Below are 15175 nucleotides of genomic sequence, written 5' to 3'. Positions count from 1 at the left end.
ATGTCAGAGGAGTTGGAGTGCCTTGTGGACTGGGTCTTACCCCAGTATGGCCAGTTGTATGGGCCTCCAGACCAACAGGTGAGTCCACCATGGGTACATTGCATGCAACAAGACTGCATGGAAATGTGTGTGTGTGCTGGCAGTGTGTCAGGTGGGGGTGAATGGATGGTGGCAGCGTCAGTTCAGTGGTGTGGGTCATGTGTGTGACAGGCTGGATTATCAGGTTCCTGGTGTCCTGCCTTCTGTGTTTCCTCTGCTGGTCAGCGCCCATCAGAAGAAGGGATTGTGGCATGCCATCGCCAAGGACGTGCTGACCCTGGGGGTTTATAGCAGGCGGTGCACCCACTGCAGGAAACAGGGGGAGGACCGAGACGTTGGGCCCGGAAGTCCGCGGAGGTCCATCTGGGGATGGCCTTCCAACAAGGGAGGGGTGCCCGTCGGAACCTGACCCCCTGATGGCCCACACACTAGCAGTGACCTACCCAAAGCTGGATGGGCGCTTAAGGGCATCACAGCAGCCACAAGAGGGTAAGTACAGTGTGTATGTCAACCAACTCTGTTGCCTGGCATGGGATTTGGGTGCAGGGTATTAGTCAGTGGATGCCCCACTATGCCAGTTCAGATATTGCAGCGTGGTCCATCTCAGGATAATAGGATTGAAAGCATGTATTAGATAGCTAGGTAGGTGATGTCCCATGTCAGGCAGGGCTTACCGGTCACCGGTTGGTGTGTGGCTGGCAGTGTTTGGCTCCTACCTGCAGTGGTACTAAGCCAATGGTATGCCAATGTGGTCCATACTGCCTATTCTCAGTCTCAGTGTGTGACAGTGATCTGTCTGCCATCTGTGCTGTTGGTGCTGAGATTGACCGTGTGCTCCCTTGCTCTCTCCCCCTCTCTCCTTCTGTCATCCTGTCCACGTGTGCATTAGTATCATCTGGTGAAGGGGCACAGGTGAGTGAGAGAGCTGCAGCCCACAGGACCCAGGATGCCATCAACACCGAGGGGACCAGTGGGACGGAGGGTGAAGGGAGCACCACAGCGGGGACAGGAGGTGACACCACTGACTCTGACTCATTCTCCGAAGGGAGCTCCCTGGTGGTGGCAGACCCCTCTGGGACCACCCCAGCTACAGGTTTTACCGCCACCCCCGTACCAGCACCGCCCTCCCAGTTGCCCCCCACTGAGTTGCCCGTGCCCACTCACCCAGGAGGGTGGTCATCTCCTTTGCCCCAGGCACCTCAGGCTCTTCCACAGTCAGCCCTACTGCCCTCAGTGAGGAGGCTATTGGCCTCCTGAGATCGATATGTATGGGGCATTCAACCATTGTGAAAGCCATCCAGGGGCTGGCATCCCAGATGCAGCAATGCAAAGCCTTCCTGGAGGGCATCCACAGTGGGCGGGCGGCCCCACAGAGATCATTTCAAGCTCTGGCCTCTTTACTAATGGCAGCAAGTGTCCCTGTTTGGTCTATCCCCCTCCTACTACTAGTACCCAGTCCCAGTCTCCTTAACCCCAACCAATGCATGCACCCAAAACAACACACAAGACTTGCACAGACAAACACAGGCAGCACACTTCAGTCCACAAGCACTCACACAGCCAACACCCAGGTGCACACACATCATCCACCGCCTACACTGTCTCCCCCTCCTCATTTACTGAAGACTCACACATCATCCACCGCCTCCACGGTCTCCCCCGCCTCATTTACTGGAGACTAGGTGCAAAGTTACTAAGTGTGAGGGCACCCTTGCATTAGCAAAGGTGGCCCCACACTGTCCAGGGCCAAGTCCCCTGACTTTGTGAGTACGGGAACACCATTACACGCATGCATTACATATAGGTCAATACCTGTATGCAGCTTCACAATGGTAACTCTGAATATGGCCATGTGAGGTGTCTAAGATCCTGGAATTGTCCCCCCATTCCAAATCTGGTATTGGGGGGCCAATCCCATGCACCCTGGGGGGCTCCGTCATGGACCCCCAGTACTGCCAAACCAGCTCTTTCAGGCTTGCACTGGAGCTACAGCTGCTGCCACCTCACAGAGTGGGTTCTGCCCTCCCGGGGTCCGAGCAGCTCAGTCCCAAGAAGGCAGGACAAAGCAGTACCCAGAATCCTTTGCAAACCTCACAATTTGGCCAAAAAAACACTTTTTCCTCATATTTCGGTGACACAAAGCTCTGGAATCTGAGAGGAGCCACAATTTTCCTTTCACCCAGCGTTCCCCCACGTCTCCCGATAAAAATGGTACCTCACTTGTGTGGGTAGGCCTAGCGCCTGACAGTAAATGCCCAAAACACAACGTGGACACATCACATTCTCCCAACGAAAACAGACCTGTGTTTTGCAAAGTTCCTAGCTGTGGATTTTGGCCTCTAGCTCAGCCAGCATCTAGGAAACCTAGCAAACCTGTGTATTTTTTAAAACTAGACACCTAGGGGAATCCAAGATGTGGTCACTTGTGGGGCTCTCACCAGGTTCTGTTACCCGGAATCCTTTGCAAACCTCAACATTTGGGCAAAAAAAAAACACTTTTTCTTCACATTTCGGTGACAGAATGTTCTGGAATCTGACAGCAACCACAAATGTCCTTCCACCCAGCGTTCCCCCAAGTCTCCCGATAAAAATGGTACCTCACTTTTGTGGGTAGGCCTAGTGCTCGCAAAAGGAAATGCCCGAAAACACTATCTGGACACATCAAAATTATCAAATTCAAAACTACTTGTTTTTGCGGGGGCACCTGTGTTTTTGGTCCTGGGCTCAGCAGCCATCTAGTAAAACCTACCAAACCCAGTAATTTCTGATAACTAGACACCTGAGGGAGTCCAGTGAGATGTGACGTGCGTGGATCCCCCAATGTTTTCCTACCCAGAATCCTCAGCAAACCTCAAATGTAGCTAAAAATCACATTTTCCCACATTTCTGTATGGGATCACCGCACCGGGACAAATTTCCTACCACCCAAAGTTCCCCTCAGTCTCCAGGTAAGATACCTCACTTGTGTAGGAGAAGAGCCAAAAACATGTTGAAATTGAGGGGGAACCAAAGCAGGTCCAAAAGGGCAGTTTGAAAAAAAAACATTTTTAGGCTGACAAGTGCAGCAGAGTTTTTATCGTTATACATGAAACAACCCTGGGTGGTAGGAATTTTGTGGATTCCTGCAGATTCCGGAAAGTAACATCACAAAAATATAGGAAAAATGTGTGATTTCCAGCAGGGTTGGAGGTTTGCAGGGCATTGTGGATAAGAAAATGGTGGGTGCATGTAAAGCACACCACCCTGGACTCACCGAGATGTTTAGTTTTCAGATGTGTCTAGGTCTTGTGGAGTTTTCTACATGGCAGCGTCCCAAAGTCCAAAAAGTACAGCCCTCACCATTCTAAGTGGGACGATTTTGAGAGTTAGCCAAGCTCTCATGGCCCAAATGTAAAACTAAAACCCAAAATAATCAAATGTCCTCTTGCTTGCCGTGGGATAAGATGTTTTAGTGTGCTGGGGGAGATCTGAAAGACTGTTACCCCCTTCAGTTGGGGTGGGGGCATAGCCAGGTCCATACTGGTTGATAGCGACCACCCCACTATTGTATATATATTTTTTAATTTCCTGGTATCTAGTATGCTTTCTGCCCCCCCCTAGGGAGTGGACCAGGAGTAATTGCCCCATCTGCCCACCGGTGGGCAGAACAACTTTGGCCCCATTTATTTGGAGTTAGGGTATGGCCGTACAAAATACCCTTTAATTTTATTTTTAAAAAACTTGGGCCCCTATCTGGACATAACGGTCACGTCCTGGGCACCCGAGTAGTGCTGCTCAGGACATAACTGTTACGTCTAGGGTACCCAAGGGGTTAAGTCAAATTCCACAAATATGAAAGGTTTAGCTTGTAGAAATCAAGTGCTTGCTTATTCTCACCTTCTAACCATTCATTGTTGTGAGGTTAACCAGGCTGAGCACAATATGACTGAGATTTGTAATTTTATTTGCATAACCCTCAGACACTCGATTGCAAGCGTCCACTCACAATGGGCTACCTCTGTCCCCCCAGAGTAAAATCACTTACCGATTGATCGTGGCTCACCAGGTGATTTGTGCCTCCATTTTGACTTGGTGAAGTGCTGTGCGTTAATTCACCACTTGTAAAAGCTCTCGATTCAAAATGCACGCTTTAGTCTCGATTTGCTAGCTGTATTGCATAGGTGACAACACAATTAACCTCATAGTTCCGGTGAGCTTCCTTCCTTTACTGACAGCCACACCACAGCAACCATTTGCAACACCACAATATTTGTTTAAAAGATAACAAAGCAGCACACAATCAATCCATTTCATTCATTTTGCAAAAGTGCTTCCCCATACAGAACGTCAATGCATTTCGGCTAAACGCCTTCCAAAGGACAATCCCCCCACAAACAAACAGCTGCCCAATATACGCTAGTTGGCCATTGTCTCTTCTCACACACCCTCCTTTCTCCAATTGCCATCCTTTTGCTCTCAAAGGTATCATGAGCTCCACTTTGAAAATACATCTTCTGCAATCATACTCAATCTTTTGAAATATAATGCATAAGAAATAGCTTGAATATTCAAGATCAAATTTTGACTTTCTTAACATTAAATTAAATCCTCCATCTTTTAAGAACATGATTGTGCAATACAAAATAATAGGCTTGACATGACCTTCCTAAATGTAATTATAAGATATCTATGTTTTATTTACATGTCATCCAATCCTATAGCTATACAAATATTTGACAATGTTCAATAAGTAATATCCTATATAACTACAGGTTGCATCAATCACAAACCCAAGGTTTGTAGTACCTTGATTTGATTTGATTTAACACATGCTTTATTCGATCGCTCGATCATCAAAGCGAATCTACAATAAATAAATAATAATAAAATCAGTAACTGTTTTTGTACCCCATCTACACACCAACGACTTCAACGGCAGTGACCCGAAGCGAAATCTGGCATATAAGCTTTTGCCTAAAATGTCGGGAATAATGTCTAAATATGGTTCAAATTGCGGGTACCATTTAAAATCTGTAAAGAGATTTGTTAGACAACCGTGAGCTCTGTGAGTGATATAATCGTTAAATATGTAGGCCCAGTACGCACGCTTCAACACTTTGGAATGTTCTTTCTCCAGTTTATGGGGTTTTTCCCACAAATCTCCGAGTCCCAGGTTGTTAAACCATCTAGATACATGTTTGACCCAGGCAATAGAGGTTGAATTGGAGCACTTTAGCAGATCTAGAAGTGAGTTCTTATAAACATCCAGTTCTGGTACGGTCCATAGCCTTATCCAATATAAAAGCGGTCTTAAAATGATTAGGTCAGCTATACATCTCAGGCCCAGATCTAAAAACAACGGTATCAGCGGAGTGCTTGGAGGACAAGCACATAAAGACCTCGCAAAGCCATTCTCCCCGATGGTTAACCTATTGCAGTCAGAAAAGCCCCAGACCTCCGCACCGTAAGCAGCAGCACCATGTGCTCTTGCAATGTAGATCTTAATTGTCGGGGAGACAGTTTTTGCTGTCGTGCCCCTATAAAAACGCAGGATAGAAGCTGCATTGTGCTGCAAACGGCCAGCGCTTTTATTGACCTGTTCTGCCCAGTGCAAATTATCAGTGAGCCTTACACCCAAATAGTCGATGGAACAGACCTTGTCCAGGAGATTTCCTTCTAAGTGAATGGTACATTTCTTCCGCACTCTAGAACGGAGTGCCATTAACTTGGTTTTATTGTAGTTCAACTCAAGGCCATAGTCTCAACAAAAATAATTGAATCTAATAATAGGAGTTTGTAGGCCCATAGAAGATTTGGAGATATGAAGGGAGTCATCTGCAAAAAGGAGAATTGGGATTTTTTGGGCGCACAAGGTGGGAGCATCGTTCTGGCATGCCATTAAAACCTGTACCACCTCGTTGATAAAAATAGAAAATAAAAATGGTGCCAGCACACAACCCTGGCGAACACCCCTATTTATGGGGATTTTGTTTGTCCGTTAGTTCGCCTAGGTTACCCCATCTCACTTGCGCATATGTATCTTCATGCAGTCGCTTCAGGAGTTGAATTAAGTTAACTGGAGTCCCTATTTTATGTAGCACCTCCCACAACTTTCCCCTTAGGACTAGGTCAAAGGCTGATCTCAAATCGACAAAAGCATTATATAAGGGGTGTTGGCGAGAGCTATGTATTTCCAATACAGCACGGCCAGTCTAAAGACCTGGTCCACTGTGCTGATCCTGGAACGAAGCCCAGCTTGAAGGGGGGAGAGGATCTGATGGTCTGTGGCCCAATTAGTTAATCTGCCTAGAAGTTGCTTGGCGACATTTTTGGGAAGATTGTCGATCAAACTAATCGGCCTATAGTTTGTCGGGAGGTTTACATTGCCCTTTTTATGAATGGGAATGATTTCAGCACCCTTCCATGTCATGGGGATCTGCCCCCCTTCAGTGATTTTGTTAGAAAGTTCATTAATGTACCAAGTCCAAATTGCTGGCTCAGAAGAATAGAGATCCCCCGGAATTTTATCTGGGCCCAGGGCTTTTCCAAGTTTTAGCGAGCGAATGGTCTCAGCAGTTTCTTTAATAGAAAAACAGATGTGGCCCTTAAAAGTATGTAGGCCCCCTTCTAGGGGAGCTAGCCAAGAGGCACATCCGGAGTGGAGGGAGGGTCTTGACCTGCTTCCCAAATAGCGGAAGTCATGGGAATGTCAGTATTATCATATAGACTTGAAAAATGTTTGACCCATCTTTCTGGCTGTATGTGATTGCTTATACTAGTTCTACCCTCTTTCTCTCGTTAGGATAGCAATTCCCAAAACTGTTTGTTGTTGTTGAATTGTTCAGCATCCAGCAACTCCTGCCAAATTGTTTCTTCACAGGTTTTTTTTAGCTTGGGTAATGGATTCCTTGTAGATGCGTCTGGCAAGTTGTATTTCCCCGAAGATCCCTTTCGTGATAGCGTTTTTTAATCCTGTCTTAGCCCTATAGCAGGAGTCATCAAACCATGAGTTACTAGAAGTGCCTCCTTGCTGTCTTGCTCCAACCTTCTTATAGAAAATACGTTGCAGTCTAATTACCATATTTTCATGTATAGATAAAAGTGGGATATCATTAAAATCACAATCGTGATATGGGGCCAAATTATCTAAAAAGGCCAGATAAATCTCACGTAACAAATAAGGATTCGACTGCACCTTTTGCCACCTGACCTTCGTGTACAAGTTGTTCAGAGTGGGAGTAGGGACCATAGTAACTTGGTTATTCGAAGTTCTACCAAAGACGTCCCCTGATATAGAAAGTAGCAGGGGATAATGATCGCTCTCACATCTAACATCCACCTTCATATCTCTCAGCAAGGGCCACAATCTGACATCCACAAATAAATAGTCAATTACGCTTGTGGATGAGCCTCGTTTGAAAGTGGGTGCAATATCCAGGTCAGAGGGCATGCAGCCATTGCAGGCCCTGAGACTGTGCTTCAAACAGAGAGATGCCAGTTGAGTGGCTACACAAGAGTTAGAGCAAAAACGATCGCTAGTCAGCTGTGCAATCCCCCATATTTGGTCTTCTTCCTCTGTAAGACCAGTTAATAGCACAGAGGGCTCAAAGGTACAGTTTACATCCCCAGCTATTATCAAATAGGAGGTTGGTTGTAGGGTGTCTAAAAAATCCAGTAACTGTTTTAAAATCTGAGACTCAGCCCCTCGAGGTACGGATCGTGTGTAAACATTAATAAGGATTATGTTAAAACTGTTGAAACGTGATTTGTAACCCCATCAAATCTGGGCAGTCAAATTTTAAAATCTTGTATACACATTGCACATTTTTGTTTAATAACATCAAGAGACCCCCTTTTGCTCGACCTGTCAGTTTTGCAGAAGGTTGGGCAACCAAATTAAAGGAAAGGAACCCATCTATAGTGATCTTCTCCTCAGCCCATGTTTCTTGGAAGAGGCATATGTCTTGGGTATTTATGTATGAACACCAGTCAGTATCATCTAATTTTTCCCTTAGGCCGGCTAAATTCCATGTCATGATTGATAAGCCTTTCCTCTCAGAGACAGAACATGGTGCCTGAGAGTTGATCTTCTCAGGAATCAACTCTTTAGTGGTAGATCCATCGAAGACCATCAAAATGGATTCCTCTGGATCAACCCCTAGGGTTGCTTCCTGGGCTGTGGCCAGTCATACAGGGTTAGTATGGATGGGATCACCACACCCAAGTTGATTACTTGTAGCATTACAGCATGAGTGGCTGAGAACTTGAGCCTGGCCTCCTTCCTCCAATACTGTCTCTAGAGTGATACATCCCTTCCTACGTTCCATAAGGTGGCGGGTACGGTCATTGAACGCGATAAGACTCTCAACCAAAGTTCTATCATAGAACTTGATTGAAATTACATCGTGGTTCGACCCTAGGGGACTCCACCGTTTGACATTGCAAATATCTGAATGTATGACTGATAAGCAGTTCCGTTGGTGACGTAGCCAGTGAGTAACCTTATTGACCCTAGAATCATGGTCCTCGATAAGCCTCGGTAGCAGTTTCGGGACTTGTTTTAGAAAAAGAATGTTTTCCCCGAGCTTGGGGCATTGAACATTTGGCAATGTAACTGGGCCACAAGGAATTCTCTGAGAGGGAGTAACACGAGTAGAACTGGGAGTGGATAGCATGCTGACGCTAAAAGGGGCACAGACCTTCTTGAATGAGGGGTTGTCCATCTCTTTGGACCTCTTGGTTAACAGGTAATTTGACAAATCTGGGGGATGGCTATTAAGGGCAGAGTGGGTGTTCATGGTGGCTCCCTCAATGGATACCTTTTTGCTAGCTAGATGCTCCTGTGTAAGATTATCTACAGGACATATTGTGTTCACTTCTGTGCCAGCCCTATATGTCTTATTCTTTTGGAAATCGATGGCTTAACCCCCCTGTACAGGCCAGGTGGGTGAAGTTGGGTCAGGCACTGTATGACCTCCCTTCGCCCCATCCTCTCTTAGATAGCATTTGCATCCACATTCAGATCTTTCCTGCAGAGTTTTTGCCAATTGTAACACCAAGGACCTAACTTCTTCCACTTTCTGGAGAATAAGGGAGATATTAGGTTCAGTGGGAAAGTACTCTAAGGGAGGAGTAGGGATTGGAACGAAGGTGCGAGGAGCATCCTCTTTATTGAAATCGGCTGCAGGGGGGTCAAGGGCCCCAAGTATTTCGTCCTCCTCAGCTAGGACCTCAAACCGATTCCTACAGAGTATATTTGGAATCAGTTTGATCACAGGGCTCAGTGGAATAGCTGCAGTAGGAATACTTCCCTGTGTTTCCGCTTGAGGAGACCCACATCTGTGCAATGAATCGCCAATCATATTTGATAAACCATTAGAGGGGGAGGAAGATAAGTGGGTTGTTAGTGGAGCTACTCCCCTATTGGTCAAGGCTGGATCCAAACCTTGATCCTTCGTCTTTAAAAAAAAAATAAAACTTGGATCCTCCCAGAGTGGACTAAAGCATTTTTTGGAGGCGGGGCTCCATTATAACCAGCTGTACAATTTAAAATCGCCTCCAACTCTTCAAATAACTGATCAATCTCCTCAAAACGTTTATGGGTGCTTCCTTTAGGCTTGGTGGCCAGTTGGAGGGAGCGCTTTTTCTGCTTCTTACAGTCAGTCAAAGGATCCAAAGGATCAACAGCTTTCCTCTTCCCCATGGAATCGGGGAAGTAACAGCTACACAATACCAACGAATTAGAATATTATAAATCTTACGTAGTGAATAAGGCAGCAAGGGGAAAGAAAGTAGGCCCAGCCCAGCCTCAATCGTCCAAAGACGGGCATAGATGGGCCCGTCTTGGCCCGGGCGCCTGCCCGCGCGCGACCCGCGAGGGGTGCGCCTTTATGTGCAAATGGGAGACGGTATGCAGGCCAATCAGAGGGAGCGGCTGGGTCCCCCCAGCAACCAGAAGAGTCTCTCCACGTCCTGCGAAGGGCGCGCCTTTATGTGAAAATGGGAGGAGGTATTCGGGCCAATCAGAGGGAGCGTCCTAGTCCCCCCAGCAACCAGAAGAGTCTCTCCGTGTCCCGCGAGGGGCGCACCATTATGTGCAAATGGGAGGCGGTATGTGGGCCAATCAGAGGGAGCGTCCGGGTCCCCCCAGCAGCCAGAACAGTCTCTCCGCGTCCCGCGAGGGGCACGCCTTTATGTGCAAATGGGAGGCGGTATGAGGGCCAATCAGAGGGAGCGTCCGGGCCCACACAGCAACAAGAAGAGTCCAACAAATTGTTTCTTACAGCTGTTTTGCAGATTTCAAGTATTACCTTCATTATTCATAATCATTTTGTGCATTCAAGGTGTTCCTGAGCAGAAACCTGTGCAGACATTTCCAGGCTCTCCCCTCCTCCTGGGGCTCGGGGGGGGCAGTTGCAGATTTGGAGTCTGAGGGGGTCTGTGAGGGTCTGAAGATGAAGATAACTGCACAGACAGACAGGGGGTCCTTCCTCCCCTGCAGCAGGCTGGACACAGAGGGAATAGTACCTTATATCAAACACATTACCATACTAAATTAATAGCATTGAATATGTGTAGCCTATAGCTAATATTTGGGACCCAGTTCTAATATTCACCTGGCAGAGAACTCATAACATATGAAATACATAATTGTGATTCTGTATAAACTGTTCATCTGCCATATCCAGAACAAATATCCAGAATGATGTTATACTTTGTGTGTGCATCTCAATACAAAAAACGATATGTCTCCAATTGCAAACATGACATATGCTGTTACAGACTGCAAAACACCAGTCAGGATTACAAATTCACATCTATACTGTCCATGCAATGGTCACTCAATGTGCCGCTTTCTTTAGATGACCCCATACCTGGAAAAGATACGTAAAGTGACTAGTGCTGTGCAAACTACACTGATAGAAATTTAAATGCATAAAGTCTGACATAGATAAAGTAAAGTGTTGCATTGCTAAAGTCACAAGTTTCACAATAAACAGAACTACATTTCTTATAAATACTCTGTATATCCACCCACAGAAATGTCACATAAAATACTGTATAACAAACAGGTCTCTCTGTGGCACCTCAAAATTGCCCAATATTAAAGTGACATGTGCCATATATTGCAAAATCTTGGCAGTTGCTAATGTTCTTAAACTGCCCATAACCATTCCTCATTGCCTATTGTGTTGTTGTCGTAGTTTGGACTCTTGCTCTAGACAAGACTGCTAGTTTAAGGATGACAGTACTTATGTTTGTAGGCGACTATGCCTATCCTACAACAAGTTGCAGCTGTCTTCCCAACCCTTCTGGCTCACTAGCAGCACCTCACCGAAAACCCAAATAGTAAAAGGTGATTTGTGGTAGCCTTTACGCATGGACTCAAAAGTAAGGCATCTCAGGGAGTGTCGAGGTTAAACAGAGATTAACCCTTTCTTACAGATACATCATGTCTCATCCAAACACAGGCAATAACAAAGATACAGTAAAGTTTCAATGTTTTTTATTTAACACAACTGCAATCTGCGATAAGTTGCATGGGCTGCAATAATTAGGATAATGAACAGTGCAAGAAACAGAATTGTAAAGACAAGGGTCATTATTACAAAGACCCCCATTATCTTGCAATAGCATGAAATGACATAAGGTTTGAAATATGTCCTGATACCCTAATATGATAGGCCTAACCTCTTACCTAAAGGGGAGCTGGGATTGTTAAACCTAATCTGCCAATGCCATGTCCATGAGTGGAACGCCCATCCCTCGTTACCTTGGAATGAGGTCTCTATCTCAGACTCCACAGGGACACGAAGACTAGGTCAGGGTCAAGATGACGTGCATCATCGATATCAGCGATGGTGGCGATGCCCTCTGGTCGGATTCCCTCTCATTATCTGTCTAAAGTGTGATGTATTTATACAGATCTACTTGGACCCCTGATGTAGGTGTGTTCCCAAACAATAAATAACAGACATGCTTCGGGCGGCAATTACTATAAACAATTCCCTCGAAAGTATAGAGAGGGAAAGTCCCTAAGTGTGAACACCTACTGTTTGTCTTTGTCACTTGATCTTGATGCCTTAGCGCGGTGGCACTGATAATGCAAAGCATAACAAGTGGCCTAACTATAAACAAGGCAGTCATCTTAGAAGAATTAAATAATTAAATGGGCTAAGACAGAGCCAGCTAAGTAGGTTAAAAGTCACTAGGTGACGGGGCACAAGTCTGCAAGCCGAAGGCTAAGCTAACTCCTGTTATCCCATTAAAACAAACTAGGATTCACTACAGTGTATATGTTTATATGGATTAGATTGATGTCAGATCTAATAAACATGTCAACTTGTAAGAATGTCAACCAACTATCAAAATCAATTTTGGACTTTGAATTTTGAAATAGATAATGCTGGGAGGTAATAACTATATCATCAATGTGTGGAATTTTGAAAGAAGGGATACTTTACCCAGAGTTTGATATTCCTAGTTCAAACACATGTAAGAAGAACTTTGAAGAAAATGTTTTAAAAGAATGTGTGAAACACACACTTAGTGAGCTTAAAAAAGTCATATTTGACCAACATAATTTGTTTGGTTTTCAAAAATTGCACGTATCTGATTGTATTTATACATAAATGATGATAAGTAATGAATAACCACAAAATAACAGCAATAAGTGGAAAACAAAAGCATAAATAATGTGTGGTCTCATGTTTTTAGATTTGGTAGTGGTAGATGTCATTACTATCCATTTAAGTGACATTCTACATATGGTAGACTCTATGGTCCCATGGAAGACTGTTGCTGCAAAGCACCAGCCATACTTGCACTTGTGCAAAAATAAAATAAAGGAATAATTCTCCATTTGGACTGATAGATCTGTCACCTTTTCCCATATGTATTTTGGAAAGATTTGCTGTGCTGTGTGAAAGGGAGAGGACAGACATGTGCCATCTCTATCAAGACATGACACATTTCTGCTCCCTGCTGAAGTACTGGGTTTTTCAGAACCCAGTGGTGCCAGGGAACACACCCTAAGACTTCGAGTCCTTCCTGTTTCAGACTACAGAAACACAGAGTCTTCTTGGTGAAGTCAAAGATCTTGTTTATTGGCTACAGCCAGTAACAGGTATCCTAGAAGTACAACACAGTTTATATTCTCAGGAGACTGCTCCTCTTGCAAAGCTAACCTTCTCTTTTATACAAAATGTTATGCTTTGGGCAAACATTCCTTATTTTACAGTTGACCATTCACATATTTTCACTACAAAGAAATAGCAGGGTTATGATGACAAGCCCATATTTCAGTTTGTCCAGCCCTCCATCAATTACCCGGCAAGGCTCAGTACTTTCATCAGATATCGACGGACCCCCAACATAAACAGGCACCTCCTCCTTGTAAAGCAAGTCATAAAGAAAGAAACAGGGACAGGTGTGTGTAAGATTAGGCATGGTTTGTGTGTGATGAAAGGTTTATGATGTGTTGTGCCTTGATACTAATCTCATTCGGCCACTGGGAAAGAAACTGGCCGAACAGGTTTGGCTTCAGGCAGTGGAGTCAGCTTGCCCAGGTCACAGAGGAGTCAGCAAAGGTGTACGTGTCCTTCAGACTCGTTTTCAGCATTAGACATTGGCCTATGTGAGGGCAATCAGAAAATGGCTGTCGTTTAAATGGAACACGATTGTTCAGGACGGAAACTCTGATATTCGGGTGATTTCGTTACCCGAATATGAATACAATGCTTGTGCATACTATTCTAATCATTCTCGGTCTGCTGATACCAAAATCGTTGTGATACGACGATGTTTATAACACGGGTCCAGAATTTTCAGTACCACACTGCCTGCACTGCCATAGAAACAGCTACCTAGCACCAATGCAAGCACCATAACACCATGGTGCAGGGGTGCCTGTGTTACAAGTAGGATTGTTTTTGTGCAGTAACGGTACCCAACTGTACACAAACAATCCTCTGAGGCTTTTCCCACTTGCAACATGTGCTGCAGAAGATACTTCCCTTTGTTACATCTTCCCTGGGGATGCATAGTATTCTGATGCATTCCTGGGTCTACCAGTATTGGTAAATCTGGGAATGCTCGGAATCCATTTGTGGATGCATGGAAACAGATTAACTCAAGGAAGGGACTTGCAGTGCATTGTGTTTCTCCAAATTTACCAAGTCAAGCATGGCCACACAAGGTAGCCTAGCATAGCTTGGTAAATCTCATCTAGGTTTTGCGTCGCCCTCATGTTACATTGTGTGGTGCAAGAACGGTGCAAATCTTTAATAAATATGCGCCTAAGAAACAAATAAATCTGCTCAGTAGCCTTTGCTTGTCCTTCATCTTCTACTCCTTATCCTATGACTTGTCCTCCCTCTACAAATAGTATTCCTCCTAACTACCTTCAAACATTTTCACTACCACACTAAGGATATCAACAAAAGTTGTGAAACCTACCCTTGACACTGATAATCAACAAAAGTTGTGAAACCTACCCTTGAAATTGATGATCAAAGTTATCCTACCTCAATGCCTGAGACAATTTGCGACCTTTCAGACAAGGGTCTGCTGAGGGGTCTTGTTGGACTGCACTTAGATGTTTTTGCAGCTACCACTCAATGAGGCAGATTTAAGAGCCCCTAGCACCTTCTTGCACCACATTAGCGTCATTTGTTTACGCTCATGTTGCTCAAGGAGGCCAAAATCTCCGCACCAAATATATGAAGTGGAACAATGCATGCATTGCCCCATTTGGGGTGGCAATTTTTTTTTTAGCACTTTTAATGCTTGCTCAGAGCAGGTGTTAAAAGGAGGCACACCATTGTTTACAATGGGCCTCAAGGGGCTTTGCAGTATTAGCATCAACATTTTTACCGCTAATCCTGCAAAACTCCGAACTTGCTTCAAAAATGTTGACGCTAGTTCTCGTAACTACTATCTTAGATACGGCGCATGAATGGCGACATTAGGGAGGTGCTGAGGGGTGCAAGAAAAGTGGCACTGCACTGGGTGCAGCACCACTTTTCTTAACTCAGACCCAATGTTCCTTGCACAAGCACCAAAAGGGGCATATTTACAAGCCCCTAAAACCACTGGAGCATAACTTTTGTGACGCTCCGGTGGCGCTGTGCACTGTGTCATATTTGCAAGGTGGCAG

The sequence above is a fragment of the Pleurodeles waltl genome, chromosome 12 (assembly GCF_031143425.1).
Source record: "Pleurodeles waltl isolate 20211129_DDA chromosome 12, aPleWal1.hap1.20221129, whole genome shotgun sequence".
Taxonomy (NCBI): domain Eukaryota; kingdom Metazoa; phylum Chordata; class Amphibia; order Caudata; family Salamandridae; genus Pleurodeles; species Pleurodeles waltl.
The sequence above is the reverse complement of the archived record's forward strand: the minus strand, read 5'-3'. Positions refer to the sequence as shown.